Raw genomic sequence first — 12,109 nt, forward strand, 5'->3', positions numbered from 1 at the left:
GGTAAGTCACTGAGATTTTTAGGTGATTTGTCACAGCAGCAAAATTTAGCCTGCCCTAACTTATATACTTTGGGAGCAGAGGGCATGTGAATTTGGAATAGGAAAAAAACTGGAGAACCTGGTGAGATAAGGAAAAGGAAAAGCCAGAGGCCAGCTTTTGTGAGGCTGTAAATATTCACACAACATTGGAGCATTGTACATGGTTCCAAAGTTTCCTCTGAGGCCCTAAATAAGTTACCTTAACTGTTCTATGAGAAATATCTCATATGAAAAATTTGGAACTAATAAGGCTCTAGTGAATAGATAGCAAAATGAAGTTAACCTAGGCTCCTGGAGTTCCCACCTTTGTTCCGTGTAAAGACCAAAGACTTTACCTTTGTGAGGAAAAACCAACCCCATTGTCTCTACAAACAAAATCATATCTGGGTCTATATAGAATCTGCTAATTTTATAAACTAGTTCCTTCTAAAGAATGGTCCTTTGGACTTCTGTCTTCTCACCAGGACATGGCATGGTGAACGGGTTGCACAATGGATGTATTTCCTTTTTTTTAAGGTTTTATTTATTTATTTTTAGAGAGAGAAGTGAGGGGGGGAGAGAGAGAGAGAAACATCAATGTGCAGTTGCTGGGGGCTGTGGCCTGAAATAAGCAGTAAGTATAATTAGAAATCCTAGGGCGTCTTTAATGGTGTAGTAGGGATGGAATGGGATTAGGTCAGGGTCTGATGGAATGCCTGTGGGGTTGTTGGATCCGGTTTCGTGTAGGAATAGGAGATGTACTATTACTAGGGCTGCTACTAGGAATGGTAATAAAAAATGGAAGGTGAAGAATCGGGTTAGGGTGGCTTTGTCTACGGAGGATCCTCCTCAGATTCATTGGACGAGGTCTGTTCCGATACAGGGAATGGCGGAGAGTAGGTTTGTAATAACTGTGGCTCCTCAGAAGGATATTTGTCCTCATGGTAGTACATAACCTATGAATGCAGTAGCTATGACTGCGAAGAGGAGAAGAATGCCAACGTTTCATGTTTCTGAGTATATGTAAGATCCGTAGTAGAGTCCTCGACCTACATGGAGGTATAGGCAGATAAAGAATATGGATGCTCCGTTGGCGTGGAGATAGCGGAGTATTCAGCCGTAGTTGACATCTCGGCAAATGTGTGCTACTGAGTTGAATGCTGTGGCTGTGTCGGATGTGTAATGTATAGCTAGGAATAATCCTGTTAAGATTTGTACGGCTAAGCATACTCCTAAAAGAGAGCCAAAGTTTCATCATGATGATAGGCTGGAGGGGGTGGGGAGGTCTACAAGGGAGTTGTTAATGATTTTTAGGAGTGGGTGGGTTTTTCGAATGTTGGTCATTATTGTTCTTATAGTTGAAGTACAACGATGGTTTTTCATGCCATTGGTCATGGGTGTAACCATGTAAGAATAATGGCAGCATATATTGTATTTGTTTTGAGTGTTGTTTTTGTATTGAGTTTTGCTGGGGTTTCTTCGAAACCCTCTCCAATTTATGGAGGGCTAGGTTTGATTGTGAGTGGAGGTGCGGGATGTGGAATTGTGATAAGTTTTGATGGGCCATTTTTGGGATTGATGGTGTTTTTAATTTATTTGGGAGGTATGTTAGTAGTTTTTGGATATACTACAGCTATAGCTACAGACCAGTATCCGGAGGTTTGGGTTTCTAATAAAACGGTATTGGGAGCTTTCATTGTGGGTGTAATTATGGAGTTTGTTTTAGTTTTCGCTGTGATAAAGGATACGGATTTAGGGATGATTTTTGGATTTGGTGGGGGAGGGGGAGATTGAGTTGGTTATGATGTGGGGAAGGCGGGTCCTGTTAATAAGGAGTTAACTGGTGTAGGAGGTTTATATAGTTTCGGAGTATGGTTGGTGGTAGTTACTGGGTGGTCTTTATTGGTTGCTGTTGTGGCAGTTATGGAGGTTACGCGTGGTGGCTAAGTAGGATTAAGGTGATTAGGAAAGTGATTAGGAAGGAGAGGAAATAAAGTTTGATTAATCCTTTTTGGTTGGAGACCAGATTTGAAGATGTTAGTTGGAAAGAGGAGATTGATTTGGGAAGGAGGGTTTCAAGTCAGGTGAGGTCTAGTAGGGAGGATGCAGATTTTTGGCTGAAGGTTAGGTTTGTTGCTGGGGGTAATCGATGTATAATGGTTGGGAAATAGCCTAGGAGGTTGGAGAATTTGAATAGGTTGGTGGGGGTTTTAAATTTTAGGTTTAGTGCGGCAAGACTAAGTTCTAGGACGAGAAGGAATCCAGTTAGGGTAACGGTTAATGCTGTGAGTTTAAGGTAAGGGGGTATGGTTATTGGAGGAATAGTGGTTGGAGGGATGTTGTTTGAGATTAGGAATCCGGCAAAAATGCTTCCGATAAGGAGGCGTTTAATGGCATTGAATAGGAGTGGGTTATTCTCGTTAATTAGGATTAGGGTAGGGAGGCGAGGTTGTCCTAGTAGTGCGAAGAAGATAATTCGGGTGCTGTATACAGCTGTAAGGGTGGTGGCAATGAGGGTTATAAGAAGGGCTCAGGCGTTGGTATAAGAGGTGTTAGCTGCTTCAATGATTAGGTCTTTGGAGTAGAATCCTGTCAGGAAGGGGGTGCCTGTTAGTGCTAGGCTTCCTACTGTTATAGCTGTTGCAGTGAAGGGTATGGTTTTGAACAGGCCTCCTATTTTTCGAATGTCTTGTTCGTCATTTAGACTGTGAATAATTGATCCTGAGCATATGAAGAGTATAGCTTTGAAGAAAGCATGTGTGCAGATATGTAGGAATGCTAGGTATGGTTGGTTGATCCCAATTGTTACTATTATTAGTCCTAGTTGGCTTGAAGTGGAGAATGTGATGATTTTTTTGATATCGTTTTCGGTTAGTGCACATATAGCGGTAAATAGGGTTGTTAAGGCTCCCAGGCATAGGGCTGCTGTTTGGATTGTGGTGTTATTTTCCATGAGGGGGTGGAATTGGATTAGAAGAAAAATTCCGGCTACAACTATTGTGCTTGAGTGGAGTAGAGCTGATACGGGGGTTGGGCCTTCTATGGCAGAGGGGAGTCAGGGATGTAATCCAAATTGGGCTGATTTGCCTACTGCTGCGAGTAATAAGCCTGCTAGGGGGAGGGGGGGGGTTAGTGGATTAAGAAGGAAGATCTGTTGGAGTTCCCATGTGTTGGAGTTAATAAGGAATCATGCTATGGCTAGGATGAAGCCGATATCTCCGATGCGATTGTAGAGGATTGCTTGTAGGGCTGCTGTGTTAGCGTCTGTTCGGCTGTACCATCAGCTGATGAGTAGGAAGGATATAATGCCTACTCCTTCTCAGCCGATGAACAGTTGGAAGAGGTTGTTAGCCGTTACTAGAATCAGCATTGTGATTAAAAATATTAAAAGATATTTAAAGAATCGGTTGATATTTGGGTCTGTGTGCATATATCATATTGAGAACTCTAGGATGGATCAAGTTACAAATAATGCTACTGGTATAAATAGTATTGAAAAGAAGTCTAGTTTGAAGCTAAGGAATAGTTTGAAAGTGTGTAGAGTGATCCAGTGTCAGTTGGAAATGATTGTTTCCTGTCCAGAATAAATAAATATGATTGCGGGAATTATACTGATGAAAAAAAAGTAAGAAACTGTATTTTTAACATAGTATGGGTAGTTGGAACTATTTTGGGGTTTTAGGGTTGTTATGAGGATAGGTAGAGTTAGAATAGTCAGGGATAGGATGGTAGTGGAGGAAAATAGATTTATTACTTTTATTTGGAGTTGCACCAATTTTTTGGTTCCTAAGACCAATGGATAACTACCATCCTTTAAAAGTGCGGAAGAGCCGTGCTGTTAGGTACGGGAGCATAGAGTTAGCAGTTCTTGCATACTTTTCCGGTAAGTAAGAAAGTTTAGTTTCTGTTGTTAGATTCACAATCTAATGTTTTTATTAAACTATACTTACAGTATGGAGTACCTAGGATAATTTTAGGATTTATGGAGAGGAGTAGGAGAGGGAGGATGTGCATGGTTATGAGGGTGTTTTCTCGTGTATAGGAAGGGAGGATATTGTTAATGTGAGAGGTGAGATTGCCTCGTTGGGTTATAATGAGTATGTATAGAGAGTATAGGGCTGTAATAATAATGTTTAATCCTAGAAGGATTAGGGAGAGGTTGGATCAAGAGAATATTGATATTACTACGAATAGTTCTCCGATTAAGTTAATAGTTGGTGGTAGGGCTAGGTTGGTGAGGCTTGCTAGTAGTCATCAGGTTGCTATAAGGGGAAGGAGAATTTGTAGGCCTCGGGCTAGAATTATTGTTCGACTGTGGATTCGTTCGTAATTTGAGTTGGCCAGGCAGAAAAGTATGGAGGAAGTCAGGCCATGTGCGATTATTAATGCTGTTGCTCCTATAAAGCTTCAGGGAGTTTGGATAAGGATAGCCACGATAACTAAGGCTATGTGGCTTACTGAGGAGTAAGCAATGAGAGATTTAAGGTCTGTTTGGCGTAAGCAGATGGAGCTGGTTATAATTATCCCTCATAGGGAAAGTATTATGAATGGGTAGGCTATAAATTCGGTGAGTGGGGTAAGTAAAATTGTGATGCGTAGTATGCCGTAGCCTCCTAGTTTTAGAAGAATTGCTGCAAGGACTATTGAACCCGCGATAGGAGCCTCTACGTGGGCTTTTGGTAGTCAAAGGTGGAGGCCATATAATGATATTTTTACTATAAAAGCTAGTATGCATGCTAGTCATAGTAGGGAGGTGCTTCAGGAAGTAGGAAGGGGGTTTAGTCATTGTTGTATTAGGAGAAAGTTTAATGAGCCTGTGATGTTTTGTACGTATACTAAGGCAATTAGTAGGGGGAGTGATCCTACTAATGTATAGAATAGGAAGTAAAGGCCCGCATTTAGGCGTTCTGCTTGGTTTCCTCATCGTGTGATAATGATTAGGGTTGGGAGTAGGGTGGCTTCAAATAGGATGTAGAATATGATAAGTTCTGTGGCGGTGAAAGTTATAATTAGGAATGTTTGAAGTGAGATTAATATAGTAAGATAGAGTTTTTTTCGGGGTGGAGTTTCGTTAGATAAGTGGAATTGACTGGCGATAATTATTAAGGGCAGTAGCCATATTGTTAGTATGAGTAGTGGGGTGGATAGGGCGTCAGAAAAGAATATTGTGGATAGATTGAGACTGTTGTCGGCGAATTGGTTTATAAGAGGAAGTCATAGGATGCTGATTATCAGACTGTGGATTGTAGTATTGATTCAGATTATTTTTGGTTTGGAGAATCAGGTAAGGGGAATGAGCATAATGGTGGGTATAATAATTTTTAACATTTGAGGAGGTTAAGGTTTTGGACATAGTCTATTCCATAAGTAGTAGATACTATAACTAAGAGGGAGAGGCCTAGTGCTGCCTCACAGGCTGCAAATACTAGTAAGATAATAGGTAGTATGGTTGCTAGTGTGAGATGGGTATTTAGAATGATGATAGTCATTATTACAAATAGGGAAAGTATTATTCCTTCTAGGCATAGGAGGGAAGATATCATGTGGGATCGGTACATTAGTAAACCTAATAGGGAGATTGTGAATGCTAAAAGTATATTTATGCAGCTGATGGACATTAGATAACTATGAGGTTTATCATAATCTAGTGAGTCGAAATCACTTGTTTTGTTTAAACTAATTATCATTATTCGGATCATTCTAGTCCTTCTTGTAGTCATTCGTATGCTAGGCTAGCAGCTAAGAGGGAGATTAGAATCAGGGCTATAGGAAGTATAGTTTGTAAGTTATTAGTTTGGGATGCTCATGGTAGGGGTAGGAGAAGGGCAATTTCTAGGTCAAATAGCAGGAATGTAATTGCTACAAGGAAAAATTTTATTGAAAAGGGGAGACGGGCAGAGCCTAGGGGATCGAAACCGCATTCATAGGGGCTTGTTTTTTCTGCGTAAGGGCTGGTTTGGGGGAGTCAGAATGCAATAATTACGAGAATTGAGGCTAGTGCTGTGTTTGTTAAGAGGGTGATGGCTATGTTGATTACTCTTTTCCGGATTGTGCCGGAACTAACTGATTGGAAGTCAGTTGTACTGATTAATACTAAAAGGGTAAGAGCCTCATCAATAGATAGATACGTATAGGAAAAGTCAGACGACGTCTACAAAGTGTCAGTATCAGGCGGCAGCCTCAAATCCAAAGTGGTGGTTAGATGTGAAGTGGAATTTTAGTTGTCGTAGGAGACATACGATTAGGAAGGTAGATCCGATAATAACATGTAGGCCGTGAAATCCAGTTGCTATGAAGAATGTGGAGCCATATACTCCGTCTGAAATAGTGAAAGGTGTTTCGTAGTACTCTGATGCTTGTAGTAAGGTAAAATATAAGCCTAGGGCAATGGTAATGGACAGTGCTTGAATTATATGTTTGCGGTGTCCTTCTATGAGGCTGTGGTGTGCTCAGGTAATGGAAACTCCTGAAGCTAATAGGACGGATGTATTAAGAAGGGGAACGTCCAGTGGATTGAGGGGAGTAATGCCTGCTGGAGGCCAATATCCTCCTAATTCGGGGGTTGGGGCTAGGCTGGAATGGTAAAAAGCTCAAAAGAATCCTGAGAAGAAGAAGACTTCTGAGATAATAAATAAGATTATTCCATAGCGAAGTCCTTTTTGTACGACTGGTGTGTGATGTCCTTGGAATGTGCCTTCTCAGATAATGTCTCGTCATCATTGGTTTATGGTTAAGGTATTGGTGAGTAAGCCTAGGGTTAGCAGGGTTATAGAGTTAAAGTGGAATCACATTACTAGGCCTGAGGTTATTAATAGGGCTGATAGGGCTCCTGTAAGTGGTCAGGGGCTGGGGTTGACTATATGGTAGGCGTGTGTTTGGTGGGTCATTAGGCATTATCATGTAGATATAGGCTAACTAGTAGTGTAAAAACATATGCTTGGATTAAAGCTACGGCGAATTCTAGAATTGTAAGTAGTACTAGGATTACAAATGTAATGAGGGCGGTGGTCGTGCTGATGTTTATTAGGGCAAGTGTTGCTCCTCCAATTAAGTGAATTAATAGGTGACCAGCAATGATGTTAGCTGTTAGTCGTACGGCTAGGGCTATCGGTTGAATGAACAGGCTAATTGTTTCAATGATAATTAGTATAGGGATTAAGGGGAGAGGAGTACCTTGTGGAAGGAAATGTGCGAGGGAGGCTTTAGTTTTATGGCGGAAGCCTAAGATTACAGTGCCTGCTCACAGGGGAATTGCTATACCAAGGTTTATTGATAGTTGTGTTGTGGGGGTGAATGAATGGGGTAGCAAGCCTAGTAAGTTTGTGGAGCCAATGAATAGGATTAAAGACATTAATATTAAAGCCCATGTTTGGCCTTTACAATTATGGATTGAGAGTATTTGTTTGGATGTCAGATAAATTAATCATTGTTGAATGGCTACTAGTCGGTTATTAATTAGCCGATTGGTAGATGGAAATATTATAGTGGGGAATATGATAATCAGTACGACAATGGGAAGCCCTATTATCGTAGGGGTAATGAAAGAGGCGAATAAATTTTCGTTCATTTGTTTTCTCAAGGGGTTAGAGATTTGATGGATTTTGTTGTTTTTGGCTCTGGAGCTGAGTGATAATGATGGCTAGAGATTTTTAGTTGTATGATAATGAACAGGGTGATTATGGTGGATAAAATTGTGATAAATCATGTTGATGTATCTAATTGGGGCATGTCATTGAGGGAAGATTAGTTCCTCCTGTCTTTAACTTAAAAGGTTAATGCTAAATCAGCTTCTCAATGAGATTATAATATAGATGCAGATCATTTCTCAAAACAGTTTAGGGTAACTATCTCAAGAACAATGGGTATGAAGCTGTGGTTAGAGCCGCAGATTTCGGAGCATTGACCGTAGTATAGGCCAGGCCGAGTGGACAAGAGAGTTGTTTGGTTAAGTCGACCTGGAATTGCGTCCGTTTTTAGTCCTAGAGATGGGACAGCTCATGAATGAAGTACGTCTTCAGAGGAGATGAGTATGCGGACTGTTATTTCCATGGGGATAACTACTCGGTTGTCGACTTCTAAGAGGCGGAGTCCTCCTGATTTTAGATCAGGTGTAGGGATTATATATGAATCGAAGCATAATTCTGAGTAATCAGTGTATTCGTAGCTTCAGTATCACTGGTGGCCTATGGTTTTGATTGTTATAGAAGGGTTGTTGATTTCATCTATTATATACAGGATACGTAGGGATGGGAGGGCGATCATAATTAGAATAATAGCTGGAAGGATTGTTCAAATGGTTTCTACCTCTTGAGCATCTATTGTGCTTGTGTGGGTTAGACGTGTTGTTAATATAGAGGAGATAAGGTATAGGACCAGGGAACTAATTATGAAGACGATTATTAGAGTGTGATCATGAAAGTGCAGTAATTCTTCTATAATAGGGGAGGTTGCATCTTGGAATCCTAGTTGAAAAGGGTATGCCATAGAGATATACGGGAGTTTCACCTGTAATTCAACTTTGACAAAGTTACGTAATTTTTACTAATATCTCGCTTGTGGAGAAAGACATAATGGTTATGATGTTGGCTTGAAACCGATCTGAGGGGGTTCGATTCCTTCCTTTCTTATTTAGGATTAACATATGTAGGTTCCTCAAATGTATGGTAAGGAGGAGGGCATCCGTGGAGTCATTCAAGATTTGTAGTAGTTAGTTCAGCAACTGAGACCTCTCGTTTGGCTGCAAAGGCCTCTCATACTATAAATACTATTAGTATTACAGCTGTGAGTGAAATAAAGGACCCTATAGAGGATACGGTATTTCAGGTAGTATATGCATCTGGGTAATCGGAGTATCGTCGAGGTATTCCTGATAAGCCTAGGAAGTGTTGTGGGAAGAAAGTTATATTAACACCTACAAATATTACTAGGAAGTGAATTTTTGCTCACACTGTGTTTAATGTATAACCTGTAAAGAGAGGGAATCAACGTACGAATCCCCCTATGATAGCAAAAACAGCTCCTATAGATAAGACATAGTGGAAATGGGCTACAACGTAGTAAGTGTCATGTAATACAATGTCCAGAGATGAGTTAGCTAATACGATTCCTGTTAGACCCCCTACTGTGAAGAGGAAAATGAAACCAAGTGCTCAAAGCATGGCTGGGGATCATTTGATATTGCCTCCATGTAGAGTGGCTAGTCAGCTGAATACTTTTACTCTAGTAGGAATAGCAATGATTATAGTAGCAGATGTAAAGTATGCTCGCGTGTCTACGTCCATTCCAACTGTAAATATATGATGGGCTCATACGATAAAGCCTAGAAATCCAATAGATATTATAGCTCATACTATTCCTATGTACCCGAAAGGTTCTTTCTTGCCTTAGTAATAAGTTACAACATGAGAGATAATTCCAAATCCTGGTAAAATAAGAATATATACTTCAGGGTGACCAAAAAATCAGAATAAATGTTGATATAGGATAGGGTCTCCTCCTCCGGCCGGATCAAAGAATGTGGTATTAAGGTTTCGATCTGTCAGAAGCATGGTAATGCCGGCTGCCAAGACAGGAAGAGATAGTAGTAGAAGGACGGCTGTGATTAGGACAGATCATACAAACAGGGGGGGTTGATATTGAGATAGGGCGGGAGGTTTTATATTAATAATTGTAGTGATAAAGTTGATAGCCCCTAGAATGGAAGAAACCCCTGCTAGATGTAGGGAGAAGATTGCTAGATCGACAGAGGCCCCTGCATGTGCAAGATTTCCTGCTAATAGTGGATAAACTGTTCAACCAGTGCCAACTCCAGCTTCGACTGTAGATGAAGCTAATAGTAGTAGGAAAGAAGGAGGTAGAAGTCAAAAGCTTATATTGTTTATTCGGGGGAATGCTATATCGGGGGCTCCAATTATCAGGGGGACTAGTCAGTTACCAAATCCCCCAATTATGATAGGCATTACTATGAAGAAAATCATTACGAAAGCATGAGCTGTAACGACAACATTATAGATTTGGTCATCTCCTAGTAGGGCTCCAGGTTGACCGAGTTCAGCACGGATGAGGAGGCTTAGTGCAGTTCCTACTATGCCTGCTCAGGCACCAAATAGGAGATACAGGGTGCCGATATCTTTATGGTTTGTTGAGAAGAGTCAACGGGAAATGAACATAGGTAATATGGCCGAGATAGGTATTAGACTGTAAATCTAAAGACAGAGGGTAATTCTTCTTATTACCAGGCCCTGTGGTGCGTAGCACATTGAATTGCAAATTCAAAGGAGCAGCTTCAATCCTGCCCGGGCTTCTCCCGCCTTTTTTTTTTAGGCGGCGGGAGAAGTAGATTGAAGCCAGTTGTTTAGGGTGTTTAGCTGTTAACTAAAGTTTCATGGGTTTAAAGCCCATCAATCTAGTAAGGGTTTAGCTTAAGTAAAGTAGTTGATTTGCATTCAACGGATGTAGGATAGAGTCTTGCAGCCCTTAGTTTGGTCAGAAGTTAAATATTCGATATTTGCTTAGAGCTTTGAAGGCTCTTGGTCTGGGATTAACCTAAACTTCTAGTATAGGAGTACTATTATAGGGGTTAGAGGAAGTATTATTGTTGAAATGATAATTAGAGGGGTTAGGTTGGTTGTTTGTTTTATAATTGCAAAGTGTCACTTGATTTTGATGTTGTTTGTTGTGGGGAATATTGTTAGTGATGTCGCGTATGTTAATCGTATGTAGAAGTATAGGTTAAGTAGGGCTGTGATGGCTATAAAGGTAGGTAGAATAATGCTGTTGTTTTTTGTTAGTTCTTGGAGGATTATCCATTTTGGTATAAATCCTGTAAGGGGTGGTAGGCCTCCTATGGACAGGAGGATGGTTAGTATAATGGTCGTGATTATGGGTGTTTTGTTTCATGTGTGGGATAGTGATAGTGTTGTGGTTGTTGCGGAGGCAATTAAGAGTATGAATATTGTTAGGGTTATTGTGATGTAGATTGTGAGATTGAGGAGTGTTAGAGTTGGGTTATAGATAAGGATTGCGGATATTCAGCCTATGTGGGTGATGGATGAATAGGCTATGATTTTTCGTAGTTGGGTTTGGTTGAGGCCTCCTCAGCCTCCAATTATTACGGAGAGGAGAGCTATTGTTAGGAGTAGGTCTGGGTTGATGTTGGGTGAAATAATGTAGAGGATGGATAGTGGGGCTAGTTTCTGTCAGGTTAGTAGGATCAGGCCTGATGATAGGGGGATACCTTGTGTGACTTCTGGAACTCAGAAGTGAAATGGGGAAAGTCCGAGTTTTATGGCAAGGGCGAGGGTGAGGATAGTAGAGGCTGTGGGGTTGATTATGTTTGTAACGGTTCATTGGCCGGAGTATAGTAGGTTAATAATGATGGCGAGGAGTAGAAGTATTGAGGCTGTAGCTTGGGTAAGGAAATATTTGGTTGCTGCTTCTGTGGAGCGGGGATGGTGATTTTTTATAAGTACTGGGATGATTGCCAGTATGTTTATTTCGAAGCCTATTCATGTTGTCAATCAGTGAGAGCTGGTTATTACGATGATTGTTCCTAGGATAATGGTTGATATAGTTATTGAAAAGATGATGGGATTTATTAGTACGGGAAGGATATAAACCAACATTTTCGGGGTATGGGCCCGATAGCTTAATTTAGCTGACCTTACTTAGGATTTAGTGTAGTGTGGTAGCACGAAGATTTTTGAATTCTTAGGATTAGGTTCGAATCCTATAGTCCTAGAAATAAGAGGGCTTTAGCCTCTATGCTTTACTCTATCAAAGTAACTCTTTTGTCAGACATATTTCTTATGTTTGGGGTGGAATGCTAGCTAGTATAATTGGCATGGTGACATATCATATGCATAGGGCAAGTGTTAGGGGTAGGAAATTTTTTCATAGTAGGTGTATTAGTTGGTCGTATCGGAAGCGTGGGTAGGATGCACGGATTCATAGGAATGATATGGTGAGTAGGAGAGTTTTAATTGCGAAGTTGGTGGTATAGAGTTTGGGGGTTGTGGGGTTGTTGTAGGCTCCTAGAAAAAGGGTTGTGGTTAGGGCATTTATTATAATAATGTTGGCGTATTCTGCAAGG

The 12,109-nt window shown here is 40.7% G+C and overlaps 1 long non-coding RNA gene across 1 annotated transcript; it reads left to right on the forward strand.

The window, feature by feature from the left end:
• The first annotated feature begins 635 nt into the window (after nucleotides 1-635).
• Nucleotides 636-6,285, forward strand: LOC118500781. The gene is made up of 2 exons (XR_004903363.1): nucleotides 636-806; nucleotides 4,781-6,285. It is a non-coding gene; the product is annotated as an uncharacterized LOC118500781 (long non-coding RNA).
• Nucleotides 6,286-12,109: the final 5,824 nt, after the last annotated feature.

Source organism: Phyllostomus discolor, chromosome 5, assembly GCF_004126475.2.
Source record: "Phyllostomus discolor isolate MPI-MPIP mPhyDis1 chromosome 5, mPhyDis1.pri.v3, whole genome shotgun sequence".
Classification (NCBI taxonomy): Eukaryota; Metazoa; Chordata; class Mammalia; order Chiroptera; family Phyllostomidae; genus Phyllostomus; species Phyllostomus discolor.